Below are 16,904 nucleotides of genomic sequence, written 5' to 3'. Positions count from 1 at the left end.
GAACTCTTACGGAAGCAACCCAAGTGTCCACAGATAGATGAATAAACAAAGAAGATGTACTATATACATATGATATACAACAAAATTTTACTTAGCCATAAAAAAGAATGAGAATTTGCCATTTGGGACAATATGGATGGACCTAGAGGGTATTATGTTAAGTGAAATAAGTCAGACTGAGAAAGACAAATACCATGTGAGCTCATGTATGTGTGGAATCTAAAAAAAAGATGAACAAACAAACAAAAACAGAAACAGACCCACAAGTACAGGGAGCGGACGGATGACCGCTAGAGAGAAAAGGACAGGAAGATGGGCAAAAGGCTCGACAGGGAGGGGAGGTACAGGCCCCCAGATACGGAGTGAAGACGTCCCAGAGAAGAAAGGTACTGCATCAGGAATATAGTCAATAGTATTATAATAGTGTAGCGTGGAAACAGAGCGTAGCTACACTTGTGGTGCACAGAGCATGACCACGTTGAATCGTTACACTGTAGAGCTGAAGCTAATATAACAGGGACAGGTCAAGTGAAAGTCGTGTGTCAGTTGTATCTCAGTTAAAAAAAGAAATTACCAAATTCGATTTTATCAAATTTTTTAAATAAAAAACCAACTGAGATGCTCTTATTGTTTTTCTTATTTAATATACTGATATTTTCAGCCACACTGTTGTAAGATTTGAATGGGTCTATGTATGTAAAGCTCTTAGAAATGTGTCATATAAGTGTTAGCTATTATAACTGATGTGTTGTGTTACTGGGAGAGGAGGGTCCCCAAGAATCAAAAACACTTTTTTTTTCAACAATTGAAAATACTTTTTTTTTTTTCCCAGGGATACAGCGGGTGCCCTTGAGATTATAACTCTTGTGTGTAATTCTTTTCTTCTCTCCCAGAAAACACTGGTCATAAGAGAGCTGCCCGTGTTTACAAATTGAATGGATGGACGTGGTCGTATCTCATCAGTCAGATTAGAGTGCAGGATAGAATGTTCTACTCAGAGAAGTGTGTGGACAAAAGGTAGGTGTGTTTGAAGGCAATTCTCCGTGGTGTTTTTACACAACTTGTGTCAGCTTCCGTTCCAGACGGCCTTTTCTAGCATTGCAGAGCACACAGGCTCATTCAAAACTAGAAGTGGTGTCCTTCTTGAGGGGAAAGGGCAGATTTGCTTCCAGCCCAGGACAACAAAGATGGTATCTCTCTGTGGAGCAAAGTCTGGACAGAACTGATTACAGCTCTTTAAAAGACTGGAAGTTGCTAAACGTGGGGTTCCTCCGCTGGGACCTGGACACGAGCCCTTTCCCTCGGCACATGGGACCCGGGGACAATGGAGGCAGATGTGAACATGGAACTCATGCTTCCTGTCGCGCCATGAGTACAAAATGTCTAAACCATTTGGGTTATTGTTTCCATCGCCACAGATTTTGGAAGTGCAACAAGTCAGTTCAGTATGTGCTCAAGCCCTTGACAAGACCTGGACGCATGACTCAAGAACAAAATGGTCAAAGTACGTGAAGTGGAGACTCACAGAAGGGGAAATCTGAACAAATAAAAACACACGGCAAGGTACTCAGTCTTACTCAGAAATACAAAATAAAGGGAGTCTTTACTGCAAATGTATCAAAAATGAGATAACCTTTCCTTATCCTTGAGTCAACTTATCAAATTGACTCAGTTAAACAATATGCATAGTTAACTTTTGCTGCTGGTAAGATGAGAAAAATAGGTACCTGGCGCATTGCTGTTGGAAAGGTAAATCCTCACGGTATTAATTTTCTTTGCTGTGTAACATTACGACACACCTGGGGGCTCAAAACGACACAACCGTATTAGCTCACAGTGTCAAGAGGTCAGAAATCCAGGGACGGTGGGGCTGGGTTCTCTGCTTAGAATCATACACGGTTGAAATAAAAATGTGTGTAGGGCCACAGTTCTTATCTGGGGCTGCATCATGCCCTCGACTTGCCGGCAGAATTCGTTTCCTTGCAGTTGCAGGACTTGAGGCCCCTCCCATTTCCTTGCTGGCTGTCAGCCACGAGGCTGACATAATCAGGGAATCCACATTACTCAGAGGACCGGGGATTATCGCAGGGCGTGTACGTCGTGGGGAGAAGGAGGTCATCCTAGAACTCTGCCTGTCATTACTGTAATTCGGGAAAGTAGTCTGGTAATACTGAGCATTCATATACATTTTAATTCTGCATTCCTACTTTTAGAACTCCCATTTTATAAGGGGGATGAAAGTCCAAAGATGTTTATTGCATTATTTGTGATGACCCCAATTCTTCACCAAAGGAGTAGGTTGAATAAATTATGGTTTATCTATCACATTCTTTAAATGAATAACTTAGATCTTTATCTGTTGATAGAGGATTAATCAAGATCTACATTTTTCCCCAACTGGTTAACAATTAGCCTGATAACATTTACCAAATACTTATCTAGAATGACTAGAAATGCCACTTTTATTGTATATTAAATTCTTTTTTTTTTTTTTTGAAGATTTATTTATCCAACAGAGGCAGAGACAGTGAGCCCAAGCGGGGGAGGGGCAGAGGGAGAGGGAGAAGCAGACATTCTGGTGAGCAGGGAGCCTGATGTGGGGCTTGATCCTGGGACTCTGGGATCATGACCTAAGCCCAAGGCAGATGCTTAACCAACTGAGACACCCAGGTGCCCTAGAGACATCAGATTCTTATATAGATTTCTGGAAATTCCATTCTGCTCCATTGGTAACTCTGACAGATAAAAAAATCCTACTAATTAGATCAGTGTCTTGCAGTGTGGATGAGCAGTTACTATTAAGTATACAAACTAGCAGATATTTTGTTTCCATCATTGGATGGATCTGCTGGTATGTGGAGCAGGAACCAGCATTTGCCATTTGTGACAGCACCAGGTAAAAGGTGATCAGTCTTTTACCTTCTTCGATCAGGCGGTGGCCTTTCAAACTTAACGCTTATCACTTGCTGTGGAGCTGCTCTCCGTAAACCAAACAGTTATCTGTTGGTCAGTTGGTAGCTGTTTCCAGGGCACTATCCAAGCGGTGATAAGGTCTGACAGCTTTTAAAATGTTTTCGGAGATAACCCTACGGGAAAGAGGATCCCTGCTCACAGGGGCCACCTTGCAGTCCCCCAGCAGCATGTGGCTGTACCAACAAGTTCTGTCTTACCACGGAACCTTCTGGGCGCTGCTCTCTCCGTTGGAACTATTCTGTCTGCTGAAGAGAGAGGCAGAGATTGCAGATGGCTATGAGGCAGATTCCCTGGGGGAAGGCCCCACACATAGTTGGCAAGTTGGACCGATACTAGTAGCTCCAGAAGGCTGCAAATGGTCCAGAAAGGAAGACACTTCGGACAAGGCTTTGCCTACTTGGTGATACATGTAAATGCTAGAAATGGTTTAATAGGACCAGAACAGAAAACTCTGCAACAACTTGGATCACTGAATCACAATTCTTCAGACTAAGGAACATATTTTAGAGTCCATATTGTCTAGCCATGGGCAGAGGAGATCTCTCTTCAGATGAGCAGTTTAAGAGAGAACTGGGAGGGTAGCTGGAGCACTGGCTGTCGAAGACCGACGGCAGGAGATACAGACACGAAGGACCGGCCTACGTACTTTCCTGGGTGTGAGCTCACCTTCCACATGAAGGAAGCCAGGGGAGGGCCCCACTACATGAATGCCTCTGCTTTCCTGGTGTATCTGGGGGAAAGAACCGGGTGGGGGGGGGGATCATGGTATGACAATGACTATATTTTTTCTTTCTTCCCCACATCATCCCAAATGTTCTTTTCCTTACTAATGCGGTGGTCCTAGGATGGGGGATACGACTGCAAGTCCTGGAAACAGGGATGGTTTGTAAACAGGAAACTATAATGTACCTTGAAACCTTTGGGTCAGAATTCTTTTTTTTTTTTTTTTTTTAATATTTTATTTATTTGACAGACAGAGATCACAAGTAGGCAGAGAGAGAGGAGGAAGCAGGCTCCCTGGCAAGCAGAGAGCCTGATGCAGGGCTCGATCCCAGGACCTTGGGACCATGACCTGAGCTGAAAGCAGAGGCTTAACCCACTGAGCCACCCAGGCACACTTGGGTCAGAATTCTTAAGGGCTTGATGGGTTGGACCGTGCCTTAACCACATCTGGTAAAACTGACCTTGACAGTTAATGCAGCTGTACCTCCTAGTGGTAGAAGTAGCCTGTTCATTCCCTACATATATAATCATTCCCCGTATGGATGGCAGTAGATGGCGGGGAGCGAGAGCTCTTGCTGAATGAGTGTATCTGGCAATCTACACCAGCTCAGCAGCTGCAACAAACATCCTTTCCAAAGGTCCAACATTTCGGGTACAAATGGAGGGGAGAGATAATAGCTAAGGGAAAAATGAATGAATGGGTTACCCAGTCAGGGAATTCCAGTGTATCACAGTAACACCTGGAGAGAGGCTCGGAGCAAGTGATTATATTGTCCTTTAGCTCAGTTATACCAGATGCCTAAAACAGTGATGACATATATTTCTGAGACAACTTCTATTTTTTTAAAAAAGATTTTCTTTATTTACTTGAGAGAGAGAAGGAGAGGAGAGAGCATGAGAGGGGAGAGGTCCGAGGGAGAAGCAGATGCTCTGCCGAGCAGGGAGCCGGATGCAGGACTAGATCCTGGGACTCTAGGATCATGACCTGAGCCAAATGCAGTTGGGCTTGACCAACTGAGCCACCCAGGGGTCCCATAACTTCTATTTTTTTGAAAATGAGTTGATCACATGGAAGCCAGCAAACTTGAATCTTGCCCAGAGAGACATTTTGGTTATATGATATAATGGAAATGGACTGACTGCTAATTGTCACCAGCTAGACCCCAAGACCTGGCCTTGAGTGCCCACCAGCGTATTCACCGACCTCTGTTCCACATTTTCCCTTAAGCTCTTCTTTTTAGTTCATCTCTTAACTTAGGCAAATGGAAACCAAAACCACCCCCCTGGTGATAGCAGCTGTCTTGACCAGACCTCCCACTGGCCCAGACCACCCAGACCAGTTTGAGCTAAACCTCTGACTCAGGCCTGTGCATGAGTGACCTCTGAATGACCAACAACTACATTTACCCCATTATAATACCAAAATGCTAAAATGCGCATAAGCCTCATTTATGTAACATGCAACGTGTATAGGTGTGTTTCCTTAAGGCACGTGCACTGCCTTATGCCAGCCTCTACATACTACAGCTTCCCTAAATACTCGTCCTAACCCTCAGTAAAGGGAACCCATCCACCCTTGCTCAGGGAGTCCTGGATTTGGAAGTTACTCCTGTGATCTCCTTATTTGCTGCAAATAAAGTTCACTTTGTGCAACAACTCCACCTGGTGTGTCTGTGACTCACCACAAAGTGAATTCCCGTTGGTTCTGTTGCACAACGGCTTAGTGGGACTCCAGTAATATGCCAGATCTTTTTATCCTTATTTTTCAGATTACATGTATCACACTTAGGGTGGAACAGTGCATTGTTGGTGAGATAATACTGATATTGGTCAAAAGTACTGTGACATTGGGTCAAAAGCCTCCTGTACCTACCCCACATTGGCTACTCCAGATGTTAGGCATATAGAAAGAACCATAGCCAAAGGCCAGGGGGTAGCCTGTATAATAAAGAATTGGGCTTTCTTTTATCTCTGGTTTCTGGGACATCGCCTCAAAACTCCTGGAATTTCCTGATAGGAAGTGTCTTTGCTCTTTATGGTCAGTCCTGATAGTTTAACAGTCTGACTTAGGGTGGGTCCCTGATGGTTTGTGTTGATGAGATGACTCAAGATGAGAGGCGGGCTATGCCTGAAGGAGCAACCATGTGACTAGAGGGTTGGGGCTTTGAGCCACAGTGATAGATCTCTAGAGAGGGAAGGTGGGGCTGGAAATTGAGCTCAGCAGTTGATTCTGACAGTGATTAACTATGTAATGAAATCCCCATAAAGTTTTGGACACCAAAGCTTGAGTGTGCCTCCCCAGTTGGCGTTGTTCTGTTATCGAGTATTCTGTTGACGTGTGAGGAGGATGATGTAACTTGGCTCCATAGGGAAAGCACAATGCGAGATTGGAGCATAGAACCTCCCAGACCTCGCTTTATGACTTGTGTGCTTTTGCTGAGATAGTACTTTAATTAAAAAATATAGTGGTTTTCTGAGTTCTTTGAACTGTTCTTGTGACTTATTGAACCTGAGTGGATATAAATTCGAGGGGACCCTCAAATTTATAGATCGTTGGTCAGAGGTGAGGGTGACCTGGGGACCTCTGCAGTTGCAGCTGCTGTCTTAGTGGGCAGTAGTCTTGTGAGTGGCCATGCCCTTCGCCTGTGAAGTTTGGTCCAACTTTAGATAGTTGATGTCAGAAGTCATTACAATGCCCCCACCCCCGACCCTGCCCCAAATTAATTCTGGTTACGAATATTAATAAAGTATTATCTAAAGGTATTCTTCTCAGTGTAGATGCTGTATGTCTAAAACCACAATTCTGCAGAAAACGGAAGTCAATCATGAGGAACTAGATTAACGTCGGAATCTCTACCATGCAGTATTTGGAGTTTTGTGAATGAAGACACGATGAAGCTTCCATCTCTTACTGCATTGCCCTGTCCTACCGTAGAAGCATGATTTACAACAACTACAAAAAAACGACTTTTCTTATCTACCAGGGAAGACCCTTTGAAGTGGGTGGTCGAGCCATTCCTCCATTTTTAACCACATTCCTACCTAAAAAGAGCACTGGGGAGCTCCTTCCAGGTCAGTATGCGGCTTCATCTTATCTTCAGTCTCTCCAAGTTTATTGTTTCCAAGATCTGGATTTAAAACAGGTTATGAAAGTTTCTCAATTTGACTGTCTCTCTTCTATGGTTGCCACGGACAGAACTGTGTGCCCTAAAATTCGTATGTTGAAGCTCTAACTCCCAGTGTGCTCGTATTTCAAGATGGGGCCTTTGGAAGACAATTAGGTTTAGAGGAAATCATGAGTATGGAGCCCTTATGATGGGATTAATGCCCTTATGGGAAGAGAAGAGACAGAGAGTGCTCTCTCTCTGCCATGTGAGACACAGGGAAAAGGCTGCTGTTTGCAGTTTTGCTCAGCACCTGGTAAATTTTTTATTAAATATTATGATAGGATTTTTCTGTTTGTGTGATTCTTCCAATCTTCATAGATATGCTGATCAAGACAAAGTCTTATATATAGGCATATTGATATGCCTGACAATCAAGACAAAGTCAGGCACTATTATTTCTCTATTTTTTTAAACTAAGAAGCTCAGCCTTAATATTTTTGACTTAACTTCCCTTATCTTTTTCAAGTCTGAGCTGCAACAACTATCTGATCTAATTTCTCCTATTAAAAAAAATAGTACCCAAATAAGAATAGTGGTGTTATTAAGTGATACTTTATTAAGACGCTATCCAAACACTACCTACAACATCCCTCCCCATTCACAGTGAGGATGAGGGTGGGGGAGCAGATAAAACCCGACAGATGACGAAGGTGAAGCAAGACCAGGCAAAGAAGTATTAGATTAGGTGCTGAGCCTAGTGCAGAACTACAAGAGGTTTCAACAGACCCCATGAAGGACTCCTTTTTTGCCTATTTAGCCAACGGTGGAAATTATTTCTGTCTCTCCTAGGAAAAAGCCCAGTGCAAATCAACTCTTTTCCCCCTCAATTTCCAAAGAAGAGAATCCACAGCCACATTATACCAGTATTAACTCGGCAATATGGTGCCATCTCGTATCAAAGAACCAGTAAAATCCTAAACTTAAACCCAAGCAGTTCTCCCTGGGGTGGAGAAGGAGGGAGGTGGGGAGAAGGAGCCTTGAGCTCCCCCTAGAGGTTAGCAATAACATTCCCATAAAGTAGGATTTCTATTGTAAACTGACGTTTGTTTCCTCATATACTAAGTTTTCCATTATCATACTGCCAAAGTCTGTTCAAGAATTTGAGGAGCATTATAGTAATCAACAAATTGAAAAAAAAAAGCATATATATAATACATGGGCTATAAAAAGCACGAAGACACTGTCGTTTTATCTCTTTTTTAAATCCTTGTTGCAAGCATCCTGGTGTGGACGTGAGTATCGAGGTTCAACCCATTGTAATTAGTAGTATCAGTCAGACATGACCACATGAGTTGCTTGAAAAGGAGAAATGCTAGTCTTACTTCCTTTCCCAATCTCTCCTCAAACCAATTAATCAGAATTTCTGGAGGTGGGCCTAGACATTAGTGCTTAAAAAACTTTCTCAAGTGATTCTAATGTGCAGCCAAGTAGAAAGATGTGCTCATCAAACCTACTTTCTTCTTGTGAGCCACATGTTTTTTCTTCTTTTATATTTTATGTTTCTATTTTCTGTGGTTCCATTTTGTTGCTGGCAATTCCTCTTTTGATCTCTTTGATATTTTAATTTTATCAATCTAATTTTATTCTTGAATACTCTCTTTTAGCCTCTGTTCAAAAGATGCTTCTAAACCGCATTTAATAAACCCAAGATATTCTAGGTTTGTCCCATAATTCTCGCTCTGGTAATTCCTACTCCTCTAGAACCCTGGATCTTGTTTATGAGAAATAAGGTAGAAATCTATATCCAGGTACAGGGCCTCATGAGAAGAATTTGAATGTTAATGATTTTTCAGTACTTATCATTCTTGGTCTTAGAGTTGCCTTTGCATTACATTCATTTTTCAAAATTGCTCCACCTAGAACTCCATTCTCTTTTTAGCATATTTTTAAAAGATTTTATTTATTTATTTGAGAGAAAGAGAGAGAGAGAGAGAGAGAAGCAGCAGGGGGGAGGGGCAGAGAGAGAGGGAGAAGCCCACTCTTCCTGAGAAGGAAGCCTGATGTGGGGCTCGATCCTGGGACTCTGGGATCATGACCTGAGCCAAAGGCAGACGTCCAACTGACTGAGCCATCCAGATGACACAGAACTTGATTCATTAATAGAACACGGAAGAGATTAAGGTCTTATGAAGAAAGTCATCCAAACATAACCCTAAACGCAGTACTAGACCTAAAAACGCCAAGTCCTCAGTTTTGTACCTCTCATTCTGGGATGCCTTTCAGAACAGCTGGGAAGACTGATGACAGCCTACCTATCTGCTGGCTACTGCGTCCACCTCCTCCTACAACTAATGTTTAGCCATGACTAAAAAGACAAAATAATATGGAAGCTTTCAAGGAAACAGCTTACTTTAGTTTATGTGCTTGATTTCGGCTGAAGCAGGAAAACTCCATAATGCCAACGGAACTTGACTAGTTGTCTTCCTAGGGCAGGTCCAGCGCAAACCCAGAAGCTGATTTATCTTGGCTTCATCCCTTTTACCTACAGCTCAGCTCTCTGCAGGAAAGAATCAAATGTGAAGCAACTGTGAGGTACTGATGTTTTTGCCTCAATTTCTCTTTGTGCCAGTAACACCAAACTGCGGGACCCACGTCCACCTCGCTATTCCACCCTCCAAGGCTCAACTTTCAATTTCTGAATTCTCCTCCTGTGTTTGCTCTGAGAACCCTCTGCCAGCATGGTGAAGGGCAGTCGCTGGTCTGGTGGGGATCCCTCTTCTTCTGGCTTCTGCTGACCCTCTTTGGCATGTGCCTTTCTTATTCCATCCTTTCCAAGTGAATTTGTTTACTCATGTTTCAGGATCCTGGCTCTTGACCTCTCTCTTGGACAAGTAGAGGTCTTTGGGCTGAGTTTTGTGTTTGGAAGGGATATAACTGGTATATATGTGCAGGACTTCAACTAAAAAAAGGTCTGATGGCTGAGTACTGAGGACGACTTGGCTGTGAGAGGAGGTAGAAATATCAGGTCCAAATGAGCAGGGAAACAGCAAGACACTAAATTGAAGGGTTGGTAAAACAAGAACAACAAACAAAAACAAAGAAATAAACAAACCTGGCAAGATAGAATGAGTGGGTACAAGGGAAAAAACTCGAACATATTTCCAAATGCAAGGAGGTGCTGGGGGTGGGAGTCTCAGAGTTGCCCACGGTTAAGGCATGGAAGAAAGGCTTGAATGATTCCTAGGAAGTTCTGAAACTTATCTTACTGGAAGTGAGCTGGTAACCATTTCATCTGCAACTTCTAAAATACATTTTAAGTAGAACTTCTATGAAAAAAATTTCAGTGATGCTTTGGTACTACCAAAGTGTTCCATGAAGTGCCTGCTGCAGTTCCTTGTTAAACTAGGGACATCTCTCTTGGTCTTGATCTGACTGGGGCTCCTTCTGGTGCCCGAGGGGCTGCTTTCTCTCCGTGTTCATTGCTGGTCCGCTCACAGTGATGGAGCACACAGGCTACCCTGTGGGAAGAGATGTTTCCTGATGGGAATCCAGGTCATCTTACAATCCACAGAAATAGAGAAGTTGAGATACTTCCCATGCGAGACAAATAATCATTCTTCCAACCTCGACTCAGGGCACAGGTGCACTGTGTATTTAACTATTTAGTGCTAAGTATTACATAGATAATTATCCCAAAGGAGGAGAAGAATGGAAAGTTCCATTCTGGAAGGGCTCCTTAAGTAATGACCTATATTTAATTTCAGTAAACGAGTTTGTGTTTTAATGATTTCAACAATCTGAGCTTCAAATCTCTGATTCGATTTGTATGAAGATTGTCTGAAGATATATCAAGAGATCCATAATTAAGCTGTTAGAATCTGAGGCCAGCATTCCTCCAACATGATAGTTAGCAACTGGATTCATCATCCTTTAAGATCGGACTTCAGGGAGCTCTTTATTTCTTCTCGGTCTTCCTTCCTCCATCCCTCCTTCTACCCCTTCATATTTTTCTTTCCTATCATCAGAGCTAAGAACTGGATTTATTACAAAAGTGGCCAAATCTTTACTTTGACAGATGTTTCTATAAACATTAAACTTTTGACCTTGTTTAGCTAACTGAAACCTGCCTAAAATTCAAGAGTCATACAATAATAGGGCATTTATCTTATTCTCTGGTTGTAATTCTCCAGCTCCTAGAAAGAACTTCAATAAAGGAAAATTCCTATGCTTCTTTCCAGGGAAAGCAGGTTGCCGGATGGGGTAGGCTGAAGTCCTAATAATGTAAACTGAATTAGACAGGGGTCTTATGCCTAACCATTGGCTCCTCCACAGTAGTGTTACTGAAATGACAATAAAAATAATTTAAAAATTACCAAAAGGGCTAACATTAATTGAAATTTCATATACTGCAGGCGCCCTGCTATGTACTTCATAGGTATTTTCTCTTTTAATCATCATAATAACTCTATGGGTTAGAGACTGTTACTATCTTTGCTGCCCTTTAAGGGCAATAAAGCTTAGAGAGACTATTTAGTGTAAGGTCACTAGCTACAAGGGCTGGAACTGTGACTCAAGCCCAGGTTAATTTCATTAGCTTCCCATTTGGACCATGTGGAAGAACCTCCCGGGTCAGGTTTTCCCATGTGTGTAATACACATTCATTCTACAGTTAGGTACGAGTACCTTCTACATGACAAGCACGTTTGTGGAAAATGGGGATCCAATAATGAACAATATCTGTCTCTACCCTCAAGGAATTCATAGGTTAACTCAATTTATTCCCACTTTGTTCTAGAGCAAACTTCCTGTTCAGATCTGTTTGTTGGGCAATTAACCATAATTAATTAAACTCAGATGCCTAGATGGAATCTGCAGTTAACTTACATGGTGTAAAGTTGCCAGGTGAATGTAGAATTCTGGAAGCAAAATGCTGGCATTTTGACCAAGACTTATATATCTGCTTAATATTTTCCATTTTAAACACCTGGTGGATCTATAAAGTCTAGGGACCGACTTTGTGCCTTCCCCCTCAATGGTTTCCCAAACTGAGCTTATTAAAGTGGAATGCTTAGCAGCCCCCACCCCTCCACCCCAGGGTTTCTGATTCAAAGTTTGCATTTCTGAAAAGTTATCTGATGATATGAATGGTGCTGGTGTCGGGCTCACACTCCGGAAACCTCGCTGGATCATCTATGCATGATTTTAGCCTTCTGAGTATATTATGAAATAATTCCCTCTGCTGGGATCCCTAATGAGTTTAGTCTCTTAAAAGACATTTGATCTTAAAAGCCCCAGATTTCAATCTACTTTTCTATCATCCATTCTTCAAAAATATTTGTTGAGATCTTTGTTAAGAAACTGGAGATATTGAGGGGCACCTGGGTGGCTCAGTGGGTTAAAGCCTCTGCCTTCGGCCCAGGTCATGATCCCAGGGTCGTGGGATCGAGCCCCATGTCCGGCTCTCTGCTCAGCGGGGAGCCTGCTTCCCTTCCTCTCTCTCTGCCTGCCTCTCTGCCTACTTGTGATCTCTGTCAAATAAATAAATAAAATCTTAAAAAAAAAAAAAAAAGAAACTGGAGATATTGACGTGAATAAGACCCTATGATTGGAAGTTTTGTATATTTAAGAAAGAAATTTCTACCTCTTAACTTCTATCTCCATACTAACTTTCAAGGTACTCCACTAAAATGTTAAAATGAGCATATTCTCTCTAATGTTGAATGTTTCAAAATGATTAGCTAAGCAAAAATTAAACTACAAAATCATTTATGTTTTATTAATGTGCTAAATTGGACAAAATTAGCTAAATCCTTTAAAGGTTTTTATAAGACAAAGAAATACAAAATATCAAGATCTCAATTTAGCGTATAGGCTAAATCTGTAGATGCCATATACATAAAATAGATATTTAATAGTTTTTCAGCTCTGTTGATGAACAAGGTCTTATCAAATTTTGAATATTTAGAATACAATTAAGGATACTCTGCACTAACTTTTTTAAAAAAATACAATAGAATTAGATGATTTGATGACTTAAGAGTTTCAGGATCACACAATGCCGATGAGTCATGAGTCTGACCACCACCACGCCACATTTATTGAGTACTTAGCATGTGTCAAGCGCTGTACTTCGTGCTCATTATGCCTGAACTTTCACCCCTCCCCAAATCTATGAAGTAGGTACTATTATTATCTCCATTCTACTAAGGTTTAAATATTTAGCACTATGTATTGGCACTGTTGGTATTGTTGCTAAGGGCAGGAAGTTCTGGGGTCCAGGTGCACGGGCTTGACTTCAGGGGAGGGGTTCTACTGTGAAACGAGTGGGTAGACGGGCTACTTCCCAGCAGTCACAAGTCCTCTGCCCGAGTCCTCCCACTGACTCTGAAACCCAGCTGAGCTCTGCCCTTTTCTTTTTCCTCCTACCCTTTGGTATGCAGGAAGGATGTGGCGTTGCTACAAGAGTGATGTCACAAGGAACAGGACATGCCGTCCATTCAAAGGCATCAAGAGCATAACTTCTCCTGGTATGCTATTTTGGAGAAATTGAATGGACAGTTTTATCTTTGGATCTTTCTCTTAACCTTACATTTTAATGATGTAAGCGATGTCCTCAGAGACTAACAAAACCTTTTCTTAATATCTAGATCTTTTAGTACTCATAATCCTCTTGCTGTTTTAAAATGCATCTCAATTCTGCTATGTCCGAAACGGAACTTACCGTCTTCCCTCCCCTGCACACATGTGCCAAGACCCTCCCCTTTTTCTCACCTTGAAAAATGGCTCTATCACACACACAGTTGTCCAACCCAGAAACCACCTTCATGGCTCTATCACACACACAGTTGTCCAACCCAGAAACCATCCTTCATGGCTCTATCGCACACACAGTTGTCCAACCCAGAAACCATCCTTCATTCTAGTTTCCTCCTCACCCCTCACCCCAACCTAATTAATCAAATCTTGTCAACCTACTTCCTAAAAGACTATCCACTCTTCCCAACTCACCGCACTACACTTCTTGCCTTTTTATTTGCGACTCTCTCATCTTTTAATGCATGTTACTGTGAAAGTGATTCTTCTAAAACTCCAATTATTATGTCATGTTCTTTTTTTTTCATTTTTTAAAATACTTTATTTATTCTTTGACAAAGAGAGAGAGACAGTGAGAGCAGAAACACAAGCAGGGGGAGTGGGAGAGGGAGAAGCAGGTTTCCTGCTGAGCAGGGAGCCTGATGTGGGGCTCAGTCCAAGGACACTGGGATCATGGCCTGAGCTGAAGGCAGACGCTTAATGACTGAGCCACCCAGGCGCCCCTATTATGTCATGTTTTTAAACACCCTCTAATACCTTTCCACTGCTATTAGTATAAGTTTCAAATTTTGTGATGTGGCTTATGAGATGTTCCATGACAGGTCTCTGCCTACCTCTCCTGTCTGTCTCTGACCACTTAGACTCCAACCATGATGAATTTGTTTCTGCTTGAGAGGACCACATCCTATCTCCCATACATGCTGTTTACATGCTGGAACACTCTCCCCTCAATTTCCACTCATACATCTGACATCAACACATCAACTTAAATATTCCTTTCTCCAGGAAACTTCTTATTCTTCTACATTAAGGAAGGTATGGACAGCATATGTATTTTTTTTTTTAAGATTTTATTTATTTATTTGACAGAAAGAGAATAGCAGGAGGAGTGGCAGGCAGAGGGAGAGGGAGAAGCAGGCCCCCACTGAACAGGGAGCCGGCTGCGGCGCTCAATCCCAGGACCCTGAGATCATGACCTGAGCCAAAGGCAGTTGTTTAACTGACTGAGCCACCCAGGCGCCCCAGATACCGTATGTATCTTGAACTTCTCTAATGAAACACTCCTTCACTTTATTATAAGTTCTTGTTAATAGCCTATTTTTTTCTGCTTGCCTGTGAGCTCTGAGATGGCAGGGGCCACATCTAGTTGTTGATAAATGTATCACAGGGCTTGCAACACAGTAGGGGAAAAATAATAGCTATTTAATTAACTGACTTAATGAAAGACTTGAGTAGGGACAAGTATTGTATAGCCTTATACTTTCCTAAGTCACTGAAAACATATATATAGCATTTTTAGCTTTGCTTTTCTTATTGTTTTTTTTTTTTTTTTAAGATTTTATTTATTTATTTGACAGAGATCACAAGTAGGCAGAGAGGCAGGCAGACAGAGAGAGAAGCAGGCTCCCTGCTGAGCAGAGAGCCTGATGCGGGTCTCGATCCCAGGACCCTGAGACTATGACCTGAGCTGAAGGCAGAGGCTTTAACCCACTGAGCCACCCAGGCGCCCCTCTTATTGGTTTTAAAAAAAACAAAAAAGTAAATAATTCCAAAAGGTATCAGGGGTGTCTGAAACCTTGGCTTTTCTCTAGGTAAAACCGTGAGATGAAGAAAAAATGAGTTTAGTGGTCCTTATGGTTAGGTGGCTGAGGTTCCAGCTTTGTTCTCTTCTGTCTCATGCTCGCAACTGAAAATCTTGATAGGCCCAATTTCCCTTAGGATTTGCAATTTTTCCCATTCATATTTTAAAAATCTCACTAAAACTTACCTCAGCTGCATCATGGAGCCATTGAATCACAGATTTGGATGGAACCTCAGACAACAGCTAGTGTCCCCCACGATCCTATACTTTAACTCCTACTTTTCATCTTCATGTTAAGAGTTATCCAGAAGGAGTGGCAAAAATACTCAGTGACAAGGAGCCCTCTACCTCCAAAGGCCACCCATACAAATGGTGCTAATGGGTCAGGAGCCCCCGTTGAAAGGGTATGCATTCCTGGAAGGGAGGAGACATGTGGCTTCATCATCATCGCAAACTTTGAAGGAGATTATCCATCTTTTCCTGAGACCAGGTTTGGTAGAAAACGAGAGGAGAGAACATTTAAGGCACTGGGTTCCCTGGGAAAAGGAGGTTAGGAGGAGGCCCTAAAGAAATAGGAAAAAGGGTGTGGAAAAGGACAACTGTCATTTTCAGAAAATGGAAAACAACATGGAGGCTCCTCAAGATGGTAAGAATAGAGCTACCCTCCAGCCTAGCAATTGCACTACTGGGTACTTACCCCAAAGATACAGATGTAGTGAAAAGAAGGGCACATGAACCCCAATGTTCATAGGAGCAATGTCCACAATAGCCAAACTGTGTAAGGAGCCGAGATGCCCTTCAACAGACGAATGGATAAAGATGTGGTCCATGTACATAATGGAATATTACGCAGCCATCAGAAAGGATGAATACCCAATTCTTGCATCAACATGGATGGAACTGAAGGGGATTATGCTAAGTGAAGTAAGTCAAATAGAGAAAGACAATTATCATATGGTTTCACTTGTATGTGGAACATTAGCAATAGCACGGAGGACCACAGGGGAAGGGAGGGAAATCCAAAGGGGGAGCAATCAGAGAGGGAGATGAACCACGAGAGACTATGGACCCCGAGAAACAATCTAGGGGTTTCAGAGGGGAGGAGGGAGAGAGGAGGCGGGTAACAGGGTGATGGGTGTTGGGGAGGGCATGTGCTGTGATGAGCACTGGGTGTTATACATAACTAATGAATCACTGAACATCAAGGACTAATTATGTACTATACAGTGGCTAATTGAACATATCAATAATAATAAAAAAGTGGATATACTTCCAATTTTACATTTTTTTCTTAGACTTGGGAATGCTTGAAAAGAGAGAGAAGATGCTTGGAGGACAGAAGACCCAAAAACTAACACTGATAGGTGGTGGTGGTATATGTGTTGGGGAATGAGGGTAGGGCACAAGGGAAGAGAGGGGATAAAGTTGTATCATTAATCCTTATTATTTGCACATACTTTATCATAGGTGGCAACTAGATTCTGAGACGAACAAAAAGGACTTCTTTGCAACTAATATGTCAACATATGTGTTTGTAAATGGATCAAAATATTTTGTCAATGCTATTGTTAAATATATTCATCAAATTTATGTTCAAATTTTCTTAAGAAATTCTTGTTAAGAATTTGTCGTTTTGCACATTGATCATTGGAATAGAAAACTCAGAAATAAACCCATAATTACATGGTCAATCAATCTTTAACAAA

At 42.0% G+C, this 16,904-nt stretch overlaps 1 long non-coding RNA gene across 1 annotated transcript in view; it reads left to right on the top strand.

Annotated features, from left to right (window-relative positions):
• The first annotated feature begins 891 nt into the window (after positions 1 to 891).
• Positions 892 to 16,904, top strand: part of LOC131814585 (uncharacterized) — a 28,676-nt gene continuing 12,663 nt past the window's right edge. The window contains exons 1-2 of the long non-coding RNA XR_009347352.1: positions 892 to 1,017; positions 1,419 to 1,563. This is a non-coding gene — a long non-coding RNA (uncharacterized LOC131814585). The remainder of the gene's footprint in view (positions 1,018 to 1,418; positions 1,564 to 16,904) is intronic.

This window comes from Mustela lutreola, chromosome 14 (assembly GCF_030435805.1).
Source record: "Mustela lutreola isolate mMusLut2 chromosome 14, mMusLut2.pri, whole genome shotgun sequence".
NCBI lineage: Eukaryota > Metazoa > Chordata > Mammalia > Carnivora > Mustelidae > Mustela > Mustela lutreola.
Note: the sequence above shows the minus strand (reverse complement) of the source record. Positions and strands in the feature narration are given on the sequence as shown.